This window comes from Lepidochelys kempii, chromosome 9 (genome assembly GCF_965140285.1).
Source record: "Lepidochelys kempii isolate rLepKem1 chromosome 9, rLepKem1.hap1, whole genome shotgun sequence".
In the NCBI taxonomy this organism is placed as follows: domain Eukaryota; kingdom Metazoa; phylum Chordata; order Testudines; family Cheloniidae; genus Lepidochelys; species Lepidochelys kempii.
This window is the reverse complement of record NC_136388.1, coordinates 91,416,815-91,436,125: the sequence shown is the minus strand read 5'-3', so window position 1 is coordinate 91,436,125 and position 19,311 is coordinate 91,416,815.

Genomic DNA, 19,311 nt, shown 5'->3' with positions numbered 1-19,311 from the left:
CTTGATTATCATGCACATTGTGTAAAGAGTTGTCACTTTGGATGGGCTATTACCAGCAGGAGAGTGAATTTGTGTGGGGGGGTGGAGGGTGAGAGAACCTGGATTTGTGCTGGAAATGGCCCAACCTGATGATCACTTTAGATAAGCTATTACCAGCAGGACAGTGGGGTGGGAGGAGGTATTGTTTCATATTCTCTGTGTATATATAAAGTCTGCTGCAGTTTCCATGGTATGCATCCGATGAAGTGAGCTGTAGCTCACGAAAGCTCATGCTCAAATAAATTGGTTAGTCTCTAAGGTGCCACAAGTACTCCTTTTCTTTTTTAGAAGAGAGAGAGAGTGCCTTGGCTGGGTTGGATGAGACTGAAGAGCACTGAAATGGATCTGGATGTGATTTGCATGCCAATTATGTGTGGGTTTTTTGTTTTTTTGATTTTTTTAACTGAAAACCAGATGCCAAAGAAAGCACATAGCTAGCCCAAAAGCAGAACCTCTTCATTAGCTGCCACAGGATTTGGGGAACATTTATGGGACAAACAGGCAATGTGTGTGGAAAGACATAAATCAAATTGTACAAAGAACACATGCAGCCCTTGGATCTACAAAATTCTCTTTTGGGTCTAATGGAATAGAACCCCATCCTTGATCAACTGAATGGAATGTTGCCATAAGGTCTAATAAAAGAAAACATAAAAAACTCCTCAGTCAGTATCAGAAAAGAGATATAATGAAGACTCTCTGCAATCCCAGCACAATATCATGGTCAAATCCAAAGCTCAGATGAATCCTTCAAAGGTAAAATGGCTGTAATACATTGTAATTAGGCAGTTTTAAGACATGTGAGATTAATTCTAGAGCTGGTCATGAATTTTTTGGCAAAATATTTTTTTGTCAGACAATATTCATTTGTTGAAACTGAAAGTGTTCACAGGTTTCAACAAATTTCCTCCTCTTCTTGTTTTTGTTTTGTTTTTAAAAAACAAAAACAACCCTTGAAATTGTCAAAATGGGACACTGAAATTTTTTTGAAATTTGTTGAGACTAGGATATTTTGACATTTTTGAAACAAGTTCTGTTTTTCCGTACAAAATGACTTTGTTTTGAAATTTAAATTAGAGGGGAAAAATTAAAGATCAAAACATTTCAAAATTATTGGAACAGTGTTTCTTTTGACCTGATCTGAATTATTTTTGGTTTGTGGGAATTTGGGATTTCAGCTTTTTGTACCGATTTTTGGGATGGGAAAATCTTCTGAAATCTCAAATTCTTGCAAGTCAGGAAAACTGTTTTCCACCCAGCTCTAATGAAATGATCAGTACACACTTAAGCAGTCTATAGAGTAAAATCAAACAAATAGATCCATGTTGACAAGTCAATGACATCAGCTGCTTCAGTTGCCCAACATTCCCACTGTAAAAGATGCATAGGGCCATTGGTAGGTTCAACTTCATTTCAACTTTCATTTAAAAAAAATCAAATTGGAAACTACGTGATGTTAATTGATCTGTACTTTTTACTTTCTGATTCTTATGTACTCCTGGCACAATGCTATTGTGGTAGGGCTTCCAAAATTGTAGAAGAATTTTTTAAATTTAAAACCAAATTGTTCTTGCTGATATTTTTACTAATGTTTCATTCAAATATTTCTCTTCGTTCTCTCTCCCACTTTTTTCTACGCAAAATCATCATGTTATGGTCCTAAAAATCTCATACGATATCAAATAATGTGTTTTTACATTTTTGCTCAATGCTTTCCCTTCTCCTGATTAACTATTCTTCCCAGAGGTGTTGAGCTTGTCAAAGCTTTTTTTTAAATCAGCTTGTCTTCCTCCTGGCTAATCGACCTCAGTGGTTCACTGAGCCTCAGAAAAGATCATTTTTAAATATGAGTATTTGTTAGCTACTCGAGATCTTTGCGTTCTTGTACCATAACCCGTCTGTGATAATTCTTCCTTGTTCATTCTGGGTTTGATATATGATCATCAGTGTGGTACTTTGTGTTAGTGCCATGGTGCCACAATTCTAATGCACAGTACATCTGCCTGCAGTATTCCAGCAGGGGGGTTCAATACTGAGAACATGATGTCAATCAAAACATCATCTTTGGAATATTGAAGTGTTGTTATGCTCTGTGATGATGTCGCTGGCCTAGGCTAACATTTTTGTCTTCTCTAAGGATACAGATAAAGCCCACATGAAATTAAAAGGCCTTGACCTGTTTGAGCTTTGGCAAGAAAAACATGTGGTTCTTGCTGATATGGTCAAGCTGTCAATTTAACATGCTGTCTGATTGCTTCGATTCCAAAGAGCTTGGTCTACTATCCATGTGCAGTCTTTAATGTTAGAGGCTTCATAGAAAATGAAGAAGAGTAAATTAAAGTAAATTCATGAATCTGTGACATACTCAAACAAAGTCAAGCCACTGAAATGGGGAACCCACTGGGTAATGAACTCAGAGGAATTCTGTTGAACGGTAAATCTCTTACATAGCCTACTGCAACCTCTAGAACAATGTCAGTGATCAACCCATATGCTTGGAAAGTTACGAGTATCTGCTGTGTTCAGCTTTTGAGCTGAAATGTTCTGTGCCTGGCCTCTGCCTGGGTTAATTTTTATTTTAAGTTGTAGAAAACTCCTGTACATTATTTTTTAATTTGACAAAGATGGGAAAGAAATGACCTCTTTTGGGTTTAAAATTTTTTAACCATGGTGAACCACAGCATTACAGCAAATCCTGGGATCATCTGAATGCTGTGCTTTTAATGTTATATTCTAGGACATGCACATCATGGAAATGCAAACTTTGCTATGCTATTAATAGATTCAAGTCAATGTTTGTCTCACTGCTGCTTCTTAAGTCTCTTAATGTTCTGTTTACTAATGACGTTGGTAGACACACTAGAGCACATTTGTGTTAGAACACTGCAGGAGACTTTTTTTCTGGCTTTTCTGTCACCCTCTCTTTTTTCCTTAACAAATGTAGAAAATTTAAATTCAGAGCATTAAAGTTGCACATTCAACCTTAACTTTTCATATTTCCTGACTTCTGCCTTTCCACCTGTGCAACTTCAACTTCCCCTTTGCACGTATGCAGTAAAGAATATAGTCTTTAATGATATTTGTGAGTTATATAGATACACCTATAGGTAAGGGCTAGATTCTGATTCTAAGTGCAGCCCAGGACAATGTGTAAGTTGTATCAACTCAAGATTAGCTTTCCGTAGGCAGTGATCATGTGATAGTTCTAATAGTTTAGAGTTTTTAAAAAATACCTGTTGTTTTTTTAATATGATTACATAATAATGTGCCATATACATAGGAAGCTGTGTTACCATATACCTTCAACGTGAAATCTCTCTTTGGAGTGCGTAATTGTGCAACATGAATGTTGCATTAATTTACATGTTTGCATTTAACCTTGACCCTCCTATCTCCCCCAGGAATATCAAATCATGTATTAATGTCATGAATAGCAATGAACAATAACCCCAGCTTCATTCAGTGCTCCATAGTGAATGGTCTGTTTATTGGATGCCCCATGCTGTAGCTACCTGTCCCACTTTTGATATGACCAAGCCTCCCTTTTCGCTGCCACAGAAATACTGTTTCCTCAACATAAGCCTCTTTATTCCTGCAAAGACCATTGCCCCACAAGGAGGCTGTCTGATTCCAAAGCTGATAGGCTGCAGAAAAAAAGAATCGTGCTTTATTTTCTTCCCTGTTTGCTCTCCTTTTTAAATAACTGGCTGCACTTTTGTTCCTAGGCTAGAAGAAGCCTGGAGACGTACCCTCTGCCTGCAGCTTTTGCTTTCTTCTCTCCTGCAGGCAGGGTGATCAGATGTTCCAATTTTATAGGGACAGTCCCGATTATTCAGGGCTTCATCTTACACGGGCGCTTATTACTCTCCACCCCCACTCTGATTTTTCAAACTTGCTATCTGGTCACCTCCCCGGAGCTATCCCTACCCAACATTCTGAACCCTCTTGCTCTCCTGATATGCTAACCACAAATAGCTAGAATGCTAGCTCCGTCTGGGGCAACATCTGATCCACTTAGCCAGTAAACTGAGACCTACACGCTGTATAGCTGTTCAGGGAAGCATTCCTGATTGTATGACACTCTGTCCGCTCATTTAAATGCAAAAATTCCAACACTAAGCACTACTTCAGCCTATAAAATATTTCACTGACCACGCCATTCACTCTACAGTATACAGTCTAATTACACAGGACACATAAAGAAAAGGAGGACTTGTGGCACCTTAGAGACTAACAAATTTATTTGAGCATGAGCTTTCGTGAGCTACAGCTCCAAGATTGTGGAATGGTTTCAGCAGAAGCAAAGACCGGGCTCCATATGCCCACAAGCCTTGATGAAAATCCAGCTGAATTTACTTCATTGTTTATTGGTCCATAAAAGGAGGATAACTGAGAGAGAAAACAAAAATGAGAATTGGTATGGTATGTAAAAAAAAAAAAATATACTCAGACTAAAATTACAGCCCGTGGAATGATTCGAGGCTCCATCTCACAAGGTGTTGAGCTTTCTGGCTCCAATGCTGCAAAGCTCTTAAGCACATGCTTAACTTTAAGCACATGAGCAGTCCCATAATGTGCTTACGGGCTTTGCTGGATCAGGCCCAGAGTGCTTAGCACCTTTCAGTATTGAGCCATAGGACAATGGGGTATCGTTGCTTTTCCCCAGGTTTTGGTCTTGTATTAGGCTAACTGCTATGGATGACTAACTTCTGTTCACTAAGATCACATCCTTAAAGGGATGTAAAGGGGGCCTGAGGATTTCTGGGAGGTTTAACAAAATCAGGGGTTGGTAAATACCCAGATCTAACTAACTCAGCATACTGTGTGTGTGTGTGTGTGTGTGTGTGTGTGTGTGTGTGTGTGTGTGTGTGTGTGTGTCTGGGTGGTGGCAGGAATCTTCATGTTAGCCACCCCTGCCTTCTTGGGCTAAAGTTAGGTCAAGAACTCTGGAGGTTAGTGCATGAGCCTCTACTGCATGAACTAAAAGCCACATGGCCATTAGTTAAGGCTGTACAGACTCGTTAATCTCTAGCGGTCTCGGTGCCACAAGAGAGGATAGAACACCACACCCAAGAGGCATGTGGGTCACGTACTTCCCCCAGCTGAGGAAGTGCATCCCAAGCTTCAGAGACCTCCCAGTTGATATCCCAGATGAGCCCCCTACTTGTAACGCTGACAGACCCCAGTGGTTGATGGGCAGGATTGAACCTGGAACCTCTGGATCTTAGTGCATGACCCTCTACTGCATGAGCTAAAAGCCACCTGCCACTTAGCTAAGGCTGTAGCAGACTCATTAATCTCTAGTGGTCTTGGTGCCACTAGAGGGACAGAGCACCACACCAGGAGGTGTGGGGGTTACATTAGCAGTTGTTGATTGTGCTAGGGAAAGTTAAATGGGCTCTAGTGACTCACAGAAGTAGATGACTTACCAACCTACTTGGAGATAAGAGGTAGTAGTGACTCTCTAGAGAGAGGATCTAGAGTATGGACTGAATGGTCCCGATCCTTGGGAGCAGCCAAGCTGGGGGGAAAAATCCAAGCTGAACTTTTTTGTATCCTTGCTTATTTCGTGACAACTAAAGCCAAATCCCAGGAAAGGAGCATGTTTGCTTGACACCGTGTGTGGACTGTTTGAGAGCAGGCTGGAAACAGCACCTGCGCCCAGATTCAAACAAAACCCTAGATTAGAACATGCAGGTCTGAACCTGACCTGAAGTCTGGGGGCCTGTGATAGCCAGCTGACTTCAGACCACAGCATTATGTGTTGTTTCAGGATAGACTAATGGGATCCTCGTGCGCCCATTTAATAATGCTGCTCACACTTGGGGTTTGAAAAATGGTTTTGTTTTTTTTAAAATGCTAGTTAACAGTCAGTCCAATGGTTTCCATTAACATCTTTACTGCTTTTCCTTTGCAAGTCCATAATATTATTGCCGTAGTCCTTGTACTTCACTACATGTTATTCGTATTGGGGACGTCTGGGGAATGCTGTGAGAATATGAATCACTTGACAAGGCAGTTATAAAGACTTAAATGGTGACTCTTCTGTCACCATTATCACCTGTTGTCTTCAGTGCTCTGCCACTTAAAGTCTTCAACAGCACAGCCCTGCTTGTCCTCTAGTGACGTGAGCCTTATCCATCCTACCGTACAGCTGCAGACTAGAGGTTAAGAATTTCCAATGCCTCTTCTGTGGAACACTGTTCATATTTTATTCTTGAGCACTGCAGCACGACAATGTCAAGCAGGGACACAGAAACAGAAGTGCTATTAATTCCTTCAATTTACACCTCTTATCAGAAGAGACTTCTAACCACTTGTTATGTAATAGCGGGAATCTTGCATTGTGCCTTCTCTGTCTGTCCTAAAGATAAGGGTATCAATGAGTTTTTCTTTTTTGTCAGATGCTGCTTGTCTCTGAAGGAAAAGGATGTTGACTGGCTTCTTCCTTTCTATCCTCGAGAGATCAGGAGCAATTGCTTCCCTCATCACTTAGAATGACAGACTGCTGGTTGCGATCAATCCTTTGAATTTGCAGTGGTATCTCACTAGGAATTGCAAATAAGAAGACTTCAGCTGCACTTATGGTGACTGACCTCAGTAAAGCCCCAGATGTCCTTTTTGTATGAAATAGGAACTCTAGCTTACCAGCTAACTCTGCCTGAGGTTCCTCCTTCAATGAAGCCTGGTGAGTATTATGTATAGTAGGTACTGTGAGACCCTAATATTTTACTGCTCCAGCCACTTTGTTTGTAATGTATCGTCTTGTCTTTTCAAGTAGGCTGGGAGTTGGCATGAAGTAGGAATACAAATCGTTGTTAAGGTTTAAAAGTGTATTTCTTCTCTGAAACATGACTGTAAAAATGGCATACTAATGACACTCTGACAGGTTTCAGAGTAACAGCCGTGTTAGTCTGTATTCGCAAAAAGAAAAGGAGTACTTGTGGCACCTTAGAGACTAACCATTTATTTGAGCATGAGCTTTCGTGAGCTACAGCTCACTTCATCGGATGCATACTGTGGAAACTGCAGCAGACTTTATATATACACAGAGAATATGAAACAATACCTCCTCCCACCCCACTGTCCTGCTGGTAATAGCTTATCTAAAGTGATCATCAGGTTGGGCCATTTCCAGCACAAATCCAGGTTTTCTCACCCTCCACCCCGCCCCCACAAATTCACTCTCCTGCTGGTGATAGCCCATCCAAAGTGACAACTCTTTACACAATGTGCATGATAATCAAGTTGGGCCATTTCCTGCACAAATCCAGGTTCTCTCATCCCCTCACCCCCCTCCCAAAAACCACACACACAAACTCACTATCCTGCTGGTAATAGCTCATCCAAAGTGACCATTCTCCCTACAATGTGCATGATAATCAAGGTGGGCCATTTCCAGCACAAATCCAGGTTTTCTCACATCCCCCCCACCCCCATACACACACAAACTCACTCTCCTGCTGGTAATAGCTCATCCAAACTGACCACTCTCTTTACTTTGACACTCTGTTTACTGTTTCTCGGCATAATCCATGTCAAAGGTACTCAATTTACAAGTATAAAAATGATTTTTTCCCTCCGCCGTCAACTACCTGCCCTGCAGACTCAGCCTGGGATCTGACAGTCAGTTTGAGGTCTTTCCTTCCCATGTGCAAGATAAACATCTTGCAGGCCAGACTGGAATACCCAGGCCACCTCATTCCCATCCATCTTTGTACAGCAGTTTTCAGAGCAGAACTGCTCATGAGCAGGACATTTTATAAAAGCTCCCTACAAAACCTCAGGAAACATGCCATTATTATATGACATAGCTAAGTTTTGGTTACGGCTAATCCCCACTAGGCACCGAAGATGGACTGTTATTCAGATGACACAGTGTAGTTCCCGCCTGCCAGTCCGTGGCTTAAATACAGACACACTGATGCATCTCATGAAATCACCAATTTTCAAAACTCCACTTGCTTGCAAGTGTGGATTTCCTCCTGCTAGCTCGACTCCCTTTGAAGTCGATACAAATTGAAAGTACTCAGCACCACGTAGGAGGCATGGATGCAGCACCTGCCCAGACTAGGAATTAAAACTTGAAATTCACTTGGTTGCAGGATTTTTTTTTAATCTGGCATTTATTTTTGTTTCTACACCAGGTTCATTATAGTACCCCAGATTCCACGGGGCAAGCGTGGAGTGTAGTTTAATGAGAATGTGTTGTGCTTCCAAGGATGATAAGAGACTCTCCAGACAACTCCCACTACTGCTGTTGAAATGTGCCGCACCAAGGAGTTAGTTCTAATGAATATCACAATATCCTTTTGGAGCACCTCTCAGTAATTAATTAATGAATGTTCAGAATACCCTCCAGAATAGGTCAGGTGTTATAACGCCCCCTATATAAATGAGAACACTGAAACACAGAGGGAAAACATAATTTTCTTAAAGTCAAACATAACAAATTCGTGGTGGAACTGGGAAGGTAACCTGAGAAGTCCAACTTGGAGTCCCCTGTTCTAACCACCAGAGAACACTCCTGTCTATATGCTTCCTAGGGAAATTTCTATTGCAATACATAGCATGGTTGGGGATTTTATGGGGCTGATGAATTTACTGATAGAAGCCGGTCTGGTTTTGTTTTGTTTTGTTTGTTTGTCAGTTGTTCTGAGCCTACTGTGACGAGTCTGTTTACCTTTATTGATTCTTCCTCTGTGCCTGCATTACCCTGAGGGACACTTATTTTCCTTCTGATGGTGATGCACATGTTTCCATTGTAGCTGGTGTGTTTATTTCCATGGCGTTTCTGCTGTTCGCTTCTGTTTTTCTGCCAAGTTGCAATTTTCCCTTGACTTGCTCCTGCCCTCCTCAGTTTGGGTGGATTTCTGTTGCCATGGCTGTATTGGTGATTCTCTGAATGTAGCTTCACTGGTGACTGTATCCCCTCTGAGGACATTTCATGTGCTGCAGGCTAAATTATAATTATATCCTATTCCTCCTTATTATGTTAGAATGTATATTACGTGCCTGGCGGTCTCAGTCATGATCAGGGTCTCGTTGTGCTTGGGTCCGCACAGGCACATGGTCAGACACTGTCCCTGCTCCTCGTAAGCTTACAATCTAAATACACAAGGAGACATAGAGTAATGAAATGACTTGCCCACACTCACACAGAAGGCCAATGACAGAGCTGGGACTAGAACCCAGGTCTTCTGATGCCTGAATGATGAGTCCACGATGCTTCTCTGTCTATTCCCTTCTAATTCCTCTCCCTTAACACTCTTCATCGATTTGTAGACTGCTATCACACACCCCTTCGCCATAGCTTAGCCCAACTATCTGCAGGGTAATTAATTGTCTTAATCTTTCCTCCAAATCATTCTTCGGCTCTCTGACTAGAGTCAGGCCTTGGGACACTGTTGCTTCCTTGGGAGCGGTGCATTGCAGTGTTGGCTGGGATTTCTGAAAGAGGGGACTGCTTGGGTGACCTTTGTGACCGCCTCTGGTAAAGGAGTGGTGTAACTAAAACCGGTCATGCTATGAAAATACCCAGCTGCCACGCCCACTCGCATCTAGTCCCATGGGAGAGCAATCTGCGAGGCCCCCAAATCAGCTACCACTTGGCAAAAGAGCGACAAGGTTCTTTGAGAACCTTTCTCTCCTATCACAGTTTCAAGTTCACATGAAAGTTACAAGCGACTGTGAATCAGTTGCTCGGTCTAAAGAACACTGGTGTTATTAAACGAATAGAGAATTGCAAGCATCCTTCACTAAAAAGAATTGCAAGGGCGCATGGTTTTCCGTGTTGGTCTCGTAATTCTCTTGTTTTGCTTGCATTTAGCATCCCATCATGAAATTACTAGGAAAAGAGAGGTTTCAGCACACCTGCTAAACTAATAACTGTGTATCCCTGCAACTCAAAGCCCATCACAAAATGGTTTTAAACTGTCCTCTCTACTCCTGTCAGGTTGTGTAGGTTGCCCACACCCTGTTTTACAAATAATTTTTATAAGGCTTCCTGGCATTTTGCAACATAGTGAAAAATTTAATGAAAAAAGAAAGTACTATAATGATATTCAATGTCCCTAGGAATGGGATTCGGTAGGAATGGAAATCATTGCGCTCCAAATGCATTAGTAGTATAGTATAAGAGCTGGATGGAAGCCTATTTGATTTTTTCTGATTTCACCAAGAAATTGTATTTAGCCACTTTTTTTTTGCCATGTCTAATCAAAGAATTGAATTGTTTCTGATGGAAGTGGCAGGATAAAATTGGTGTAAGCACAAACATTTCAGTTTTTTCCACATTATACATTGCTGAGTCTTGTTCTGAACTGGCATGGCTGTTCTGTAACCGTAGTAGGGCTCTTTTAAACTGTTTCAGAGCTAGAAGCTCAGGTGGAGCAAACATTCCCTTGGGGACAATTCACACTCAGCTGAGAATTTGGCCCTCAGTGGCCATGGTGTCTGGATACCTATAGCATGAGCCCCAGAAGCAGTGGATTTTGGGAGATTTCAAATGGCTACTGAGGCATTGTGGGACAGTAATAGGAGGCATCTTTGAGCCATTTGTGCTATTAGGCCAGCGACCTCCATCCACACTGGTATTAATGTTGTTCAGACTGGAATCGTATTTAAGCCCTGCTGAAAGTAAGTCTAATCCAGATAGCAATTGATCTGCATGTAAACCATTAGAGGCAATTCCATCTGTGGAGACGAGATTTTTCTACAGGAGATCTAGGTAGGTGGTTCTGAACCAGGGGCCAGGGCCCCCTGGGGGGGCTGCAAGCAGGTTTCAGGGGGGTCCGCCAAGCCGGGCCACAGTTAGACTTGTGGGGGCACAGGGCAGAAAGTCTAAGTCCTACTGTGCAGGGCTGAAGCCTGGGGCCCTGAGCCTGCCACCTGGAGCTTAAGCAGAAGCCTGATCAACTTAGTTTGGTGGGGCACCCTATGGCATGGGGCCCTGGGCAATTGCCCAGCTTGCTACCCCCTAACGCCCTGGCTTTTATATGTAGGAAACAGTTGTTTTGGCAGAGGTGGGCCGTGGCGTTTTTATAGCATATTGAGGGGGGCCTCAGAAAGAAAAAAGTTGAGAACTCCTGATCTAGGGGACAAGTGATTCTCAGAGTGACCATCTCTTTAGTGTAGGCAAGCCTGGAGTCTGGCATTAGTACCACAAGTCAAGCTAGATGGGAAGGACAGGAGAATTTTAAAGCATTTAGACTACTTCCAGCAGTTCCGGTTTTTGTGTTGATCTCTTCTGTAGTTCTGTTTACTTTCACAAGCAACACTGATATTATACAACTGTACTCCCTTAAATTCATCTCCGATTATACTTGCTGAATTCTTTTTTTTTCAGGTTGTCAACACCATCCACCTGAAGCAGTTTGGGGGGATCTATTTATAAAAAGAGGTCTGCTGTAAAGTATCTTGTTCTGCTTAAAATGTGACCAGCCTGAGCAAGCTTCAGACACTCGGCATCCCCAGAAGTTTCTCTGTAATCTAATTCGCTGTAGATAGATGGTCATGTGCTAAAACTTTTAGGAATACTTTCCTGGATAGATGCATTCTCAATTTAAATATACAGATCGTGCCTTTCTTAGTACGAGATTGATCTTTCTATTACAATAGTGCCCCTAAGATTGAGTCCCATTGTGCTAGGGGCTGTACAAACACAAAGGGAGGAATGGTCCCTGCCCCCAAAGAGTTTTACCATCTAAGAAAAGTGAAATACAAAGGTTACAAAGAGGCATCGTATCAACCTGTGTAAAGAGGTGGTCATGTGGTAGTTGACTGGTCCTGATGCTGTTAAAGCTTCAGGCTTCTTTCTCATGGGCTATGGCATTAAGGCCCAGATCCTCAAAGGTGTTTAGGAACCTAACTGCCATTGATGTCAAGTAGAGTTTAGGTGCCTAAATACCTTTCACGATCTGGGCTTAACTGCTTAATGACCACATAAAATGAGAACAGAATCAGGCCCCAAATCATGGTCTCCACAATAATGGCAATGTGACATAAAAAGGAAGTTGGATCTGGGTTTCTCAGCCCATGAATCATAACCCAAAATTGGGTTGCCAGAGTGCGTTACAAGGTCATGGGGCTGGGTGGGCTCAGGTCCCCGCTCCGGGGGCGCGTGGGGTCACGAGGCTGGCCAGGCCAAGTTTGAGTGAGTGGCACTCTGCCTCCACTTCTCAATGCCCAGAGTGGGGAGCTGAGACCCAGCCCTGCAGGACAGGAGCGGGGAGGAAGCAGTTGGTGTCACATTCTCCAGTGAGCACCAGCCCCACTGATATATGCCCTGTGGCCAGGAGACACCCTGTCTTCTATACCCTCTGACCTGCCCCCCAGCCTGGGCCTCCCAATCTACCTCTCTTTCGTAGATGGGCAACTTCTCCTCTCTCGTACCACTCATTCTGGCCCCGAGCCCCCCAGATCTTCCTTCCCTGCTCTTCCATCTTCTTCCCCCATCCCTTTACCCTTTGCCTCCAATGGGCCGTGTGTGGAGGCTGTGAGTGGTTTTAGGGCACTATCAGCTAGCCATGCCTCCTCCACACCCTGGTGCCCCTATATCCTTCCTCACTACATCCCCAGATCTCTCCACTAGGCCTCTAAATCCCCCCACCCCTTACCTTCTGCCCCCAAGGGGGTGAGGGGACTGTGTTTTTGGGTGGTGTCTTTGCTCACTGCCCCTCCCCCACTTGTTGTTGGGGGGGGGTTTCTCTAGTTATTCACCTCTGACCATAGTGGGTGGAATGTTAGCTCTGAGGCCCTAGCCAGGGACCCCTGTATGGGACGGGTGTGGGGGGAGCCCTGGGTTGTGACAGGCCATCAAGGGTTTACAAATGGGTCCCCATCCCGGAAAAGTTGAGAACCACTGAGTTAGACGGTATTATTGTGTTAACAAGTATCATGCCAGTACTACACCTTTTACAATAATTAAAGCCAAACTCAGGGGTAACCATTGCTTAGTCAGTAGCTTCCAGCTAACTCTAGGAGCTGATTTCAGTGGAGTTGCTCCCCACGTTCACGAGTGTAAATGACAGCAGAACAGAAGGCTGGAGGGTTGGGAGGTCAAAGCTAGACTGGGCTGGTTGTGGTAGCAGAGTAACTGACTAATTCCATCAGTACCAGACAGGCTGTGGGCCTGCAGGGGTTGGAAGTCACTTGACAGTGGTCTGGGAATAGAGCTTCCCTGCTGGGCCCAGAGCAGTCCTCAGAGACTCCCATCCCCACTCTTCTTATACTCCGTCATTTTCACTTCTTTCCTGAGCCGAATGTGTCAGCCGCAGCTTGCAGGCAGCATTGTTGTTGCTAGCTAGGGTCACTAGACACACGAGGTCCCATCTGGCATTTTGTGTTACAGAGGCCAGCTGGCCCCAGCTATTTGGACAAATGATCAGTTTGGCAGCTGTAACTTGGTTGGCATCCAATGATATGTGAGCCTCAGATAATGTGCTTTGGGGCTGCTTCTCGCTTAACCATGGCTGGCATTGAACTCCCCAGTGCCTGGGGCTTCCGGTGAGAAAATTTAAAATAAAAGTAAAAAGTTAAACTTTGTGTCAAGTTCCGCTTCCTTCCTCTTCAGTGTTCGTCTTCATCATGGCAGGCAGTGCTGCTTCATGCTCGCTCTCCACGTTTTGGCAGGCTAGAAAACATCCCTCTCAGCCAACAGTCCATTTGTTCCGCAAATGAGCCCCGGGGACCTTCTCTTCCCAGGGGAAAGGTTGTGTTCTTAACTCAATTTAGCTACCACGAGGTGACATCTAGTGAAGGCACAGCCATTTGTAGTTTTCACATGAGTTAGCTGGTCTAGGTAAACTCTAGGGCCGAGATCCTCAAAGTATATAGGTGCCTAATTCTTGGGATCTGGGCATAAGTTCCTCCATAGACTTTCCTCATGCCTAGCACAGGGGTGTCCCAATTTGGGATGGGCCCTCTAGGCAATACTGCAATATACAGAATAAAAAATGAAGTCCTGATTGCTGTAGGAAAGAATAATATATTTGCATTTATGACTCTTTAAATGTTCCCTGCTCCATCTCAGCATTGCATTTTTTGCATTTAATAGTGATGAGGATGAGAAAATACTCATAAAAATAAGAACCCTGGTGAAATTGCCTTGATAATGATTTATTATAGAAATTTCTGCAGAACCCATCAGCAGTGCTAAAATGCCACTTGATAATTGTCAGCTTAGTAATATTTTCCATGAGGATCGGTTTGCATGTTTGTTTCCCAGTGAATAATCAGAGTTTGGGCTTAATGATATACATGGCAGGGTCTGGCTAATGCAGCAGGACTGAGGCTTATAAGTACATTTTCAGTATGATCTTACATGATCTGCATTCTGGAATCAGCTAAAAATGCTCTTAGATCTGTTTTTAGATCCAGCTATGGTTCTGTAAGGACTAGAATAATGTCTTTGAGGAACCAAGGACATATCTACAGGTCATAAAAGCTATGGAAGAAGGTTGAGACAATTCAATCAGTAAAAAATGTCATGCAAGACAGAAGCTCAAACAAGGCAAAGTTTCTGCCTTTACTCATCCACAGTCCATTCAGAAAGGCTATTTTTTTCTGTAAGACACAAGGAGTAGTGGCGGCCCAAGGAGCATAGCAAGTAATCAAAGTCACCATATTTGTTTCTGCTAAACTCACTGGTTTCCCTGGAATTGACTTTGAGACTTGCATGTATTGTTGCATGAAACCTGCATTGTTTGCTGAAACCTGCAAAGGAGCCAAGCAGGTGGTATGAACTGAACGTGCTGGGTTTGTTTTGCTGGACCTATCTGAATGTAGATCAGTGGATTTCATGGAGCACTACACACTAGACATTCTCTTTCACCTCTTTCAGTGATGAGCTAGCATTTATCACCCAATAAATCAGACACACTCAAAGCATTTCTGCCACCCTTGCTGATGCTGAGTAGTAAGTAACTTACTCTGCAAGTAGTTCCATTGAAATCAATGGATCTACTCACAAAGTAAGGGGAAAGTGTGATAGAATGGGGCCCAGAGGAAATGAACATATACTGTCTCTCTGTTGTGGATACTCCATACTGGATAAGCTTTTTAATGGGGGGGAAGGGACTGAGACAAGAGAACCTGTGTAGTAATCTGGAGAGAGAGATTGACAGCTGCCATTTCAGGCTTAAGAGCCTTTTCTTTAACTATTCTTCATGGGGAAACTCTCTCTCCTTAAGCTAACAATAAAGAGACACTCCCAGCAGCACTGCACTTGCTGTTACGGCTGGAAATTTCAATTTTATGCCAAAAGGATTCCAACACAAGTGTTTGGGTTTTTTCCATGGGAGCTGTCTGTGAGTATGCAATCTACCAGTCTCCTGTCTGGGGGAAAAGAGAGAGCAGACTCAGTGCATTGGCCCACCAGGTCACTAGCAATGCCACTTAGAATTTATACTGCAATTTGCATCCTTTAAATGCTAGCTAGGTTTCAAAGATTCCAAGATCAGAAGGGGCAGTTGAGATCATCTTGTCTGACTTCCTGTACAAGACAGGCCATAGAACTTCCCCATTAATTCCTAGAGCAGATCTGTTAGAAAAACATCCAGTCTTGATGTATAAATTGTCAGTGATGGAGAATCCACCATGACCCTTGGTATATGTTCAAATGATTAATTATTCTCACTGTGAAAAATGTACTCCTTGTTTCCAGTCTGAATTTGTCTACCTCAACTTCCAGCCATTAGATCGTGTTAGACCTTTCTCTGCTAGATTGAAGCGCCCATTATAAGATATTTGTTCCCCATGTAGATGCTTATAGACTGTAATCAAGTCACCAGTTAATGTTCTCTTTGTTACACTCAAAGAGCTCAATCTATTTAGTTTTTCATTATAAGGCAGGTTTTCTAATCCTTTAATCATTCTCGTGGCTCTTCTCTGAGCCCTCTTCAAGGTGGTAACATCCCTCATGAATTGTAGTCACCAGAAATAGACACCGTACTCCAGGAGCAGTTGCACTGATGCCAAATACAGAGGTAAAGTAACCTCTTTACTTCTACTCGAGATTCCCCTGTTTATGCATCCCTGGATCACATTAGCTGTTTTGGCCACAGTGGCACACTGGGAGCTCATGTTCAGCTGATTATACACTATGACCACCAAATCTATTTCAGAGTCACTGTTTCCCAGAAGGGAGTCCCCCATCCTGGAAGTATGGCCTACACTCTTTGTTCCTAGTTCCATACATTTACCTGTAGCCATGCTAAAATGTATATTGTTTGCTTATGCCCAGTTTACCAAGCAATCTAGCAATGTTTCTGTCAGGAGCGTGGGATGGAAGGGGGTCTATTTCGTTAGACCTTTGACTCACCTGCTTGAGGAAAAATTCCATGTGGAACTTCATGCTGGTGAGCAATGGATCTCTGAACAAAAAGCATAAAAATAATGTTAAGTCTCATTCATTTGACTATAATTCTATAAGGGCAGTGTTTGGACTAAACAGGTCTGGGACACCCATGCGTCTCAGCTCTGCCTCTCCTCTGTACCAGCTCTCTACTTTCATAGTTCCTCTGCTGTGGTGTCGGGGATGTGGTGCTCTTGAGGAGCTAGGCTGAGTGATGGCCAGGGCCACATTGTCACTAGTGGCTAGGGTGATGGTGTAGCTACTGAACTGCAAAGGCCGTGGATACCTTGGTCTGTATTTCAGAGCCATCCCTTTCATCGTCTTTCATCAGCTTCAAGCTGCAATGGTGGCTGGAATGGTCCTGAGATTTGTAGAAAGGCCACGTAAACCCCTTTCATCTCTCACGTGTGAGAAAACACAGCCTGGATCAGCCTTTGAAGAATAAATGGGAAATTAGAGAATCAAACTTAGGTTAAATTTGGTTCAAGAAATATGTGCTGAAAAGGAAGGCCTTGAAGGTGAGTTATATGGCCAGAAGGAATGAAGTCGGGAGAAGGTCTGGTTCAAAGAATAACTGATGAAGTCAGGCAAGTTTCTAAAAAGGAGACTCTGACCAATAGGGGGTGACTCCAGATGGTTTTAAATAAGACAAAGAGAATCTGTCTTTAAAAAGGGCCACCCCACATACCAGTGTTATCTCAAAAATTAGGGTTTAGGTGAACTCAGGTGCAAAGGAAAAGCTGTTGGTCAGCAGAAAGGAGGAGGAAGAGATAGGGAGGAATGGCCATGTGGAGAAAGAGGGTTGCAAATCGTATCTGGATTAAGACTAGAAATAAGAGTGAACTGTCTCAAATTGGTTTTTAGCTGAAGTCAGCACTTGGCAATTCCATCACTTGCTAGTTTAAGGGTATGAAAAAGTGAACTCCTAAAGGATTCATTGCTAATACTGCCTGGCCATGCTGGAGCCAACCACTATCGCTCTAAGCACCCCTGAGTTTAAAGCCCGTTTGTAAGTATCTTGATTAAATGTTTATCAACTTTTTGTTATTGTTTGGATGTAGTAAAGTGCTTATTATTTAGGCTTTTTAGGCATGTTTGGAGCAATTATGTAAATACCATTTGGCCTTTGGATTTAATAAAGGAATTTATGGTTACATTAGTGTCGTGATAATATCCTGCATAAATAATAATTCCAACAGTCTTCCTAGCACATCCAGCAAACGGCAGGCGAGTGCCATGCAGAGTGGGAAAAGTCAGCTGGCTAAAGCTTTAAAAAGGTGAGAAAAGATTTTAAAATAGGTGAGGGGTAAGTTGCTAAAGTTTGAAAAAATAGAGGAAGTAAAAAGCAGCCCAAACAACCAGGAAGATAGTTACAAAATATGTATTCACCTCCAGAATGTTCATGATACGTTGCAATGCCTACTTGTCTGATAATGTCTCTTTCACCTGCCAGCCAAATGGCTTTTTTGGTGTCATCTCTATATTTACTGCTTCACACCACCCTGTGATCTCTATACTGTATCATTACAGCATAAATATTGGAGATAAGCAAATGAGGTAGCACTGTATATTTTGCTAGAGGAGAAAGCTATAAGAGGTACAGTTTTCATAGTGAATGATCTCCTGTCTGCGCTTGACAATCCTAACAGACTAGGATAAGAGGCAGCATATGTTCAAAGGTGGATTAAAATGGATCTTAGCTTATCAGCCTTCCTAAAGTTGCCAGCTGGCTTTATCAATATGTAGTGAACACAAACATGTCAAGACAAATACTCAGCTTAGACACTGTGTTCCATTCCGGGAAGAATAGAAATGGGCTCCAAAGAGTGACTGTGCTCAGAGCTGGATCAGGGGTAGGTTTAGGCTATGGGTTCAAATCAAGGCCAGAATCCAGGGTTCTGATATGACTGACAGCTCAAGATTTTAGCTGTAACCAAACCTGAACTGGAAAATAGGCCCTTTCTTGATTTGGATCCAACCTGGAATAAAAATTATGTGGGAGGTGTTTGGATGCAGGGTTTCAAATGTGAAATGCACATACACGTGAGATTCAAAAGGGTTCATGGTTCTTCAGAACAGAAGTTTGCCCTGGGTCTCAGTATAAAACAATAAGTTTATTTCCCTCTGTAGAATATTATCTTCCTCTCTCTTTTTTTCTCTCTTTATTTCTCTTTATTTCTCTCCCTTCCCATCTGAGTTAATACTGCTTTAGATAGGCCAGTCCTAGCTGTGTGGATCTTCCCTTTGATTGCATATTACACTGAAACAATATTGCCAGAGTGGATTAAGTGTTCTGGGCTCTGACTACAGTGTGTATTCTGGCAAATAAGCTACATTTTCAAGAAGAATTAACTGAATATAAGACACAGGCTCTCAGAACAAATCATTCTGACTATTTTTGCAACAATAAAACCATAGGGTACATTGGAAAATTACCATTCACAGGTTCTACTCCAGAAGTTAAAAGGAAGGCTCAATCAGTGAATCAGTCACTGGTATTTGTATAATGTCCAGCATGCAGATGCCTTAAAGGGATTGTTGCATCACAACGAGAAAATGCTATCTGGGACTAAACCTGGATCTAAAGTCTGAAAAAGGCTCTAAAACCAGAATCCTGAAGATGACTGGTAAAGCTTGCAAAAACTTAGGGTACATTTTTAAAAACCTACGTCACATAGGAGCCTACACGTCCTAACCACTTTCCAAGTCACTGTCCTAAGTGCCTAAATCTCAGTTTGAGACTGGGATGTAGGTTCCTAAATCAGGTAGGGCCAGATTGAAGCCCCTAAAGATGTAGATAGGTGCCCAGTAGGTTTGCTTTATTCAAAAGAACCCCAGTGCCTAACTCCCATTGAAATCATGTGACTACATATCTTGCCATGAGACACTTTTGAAAATTTTCCCTTTCGCCTGCTAGC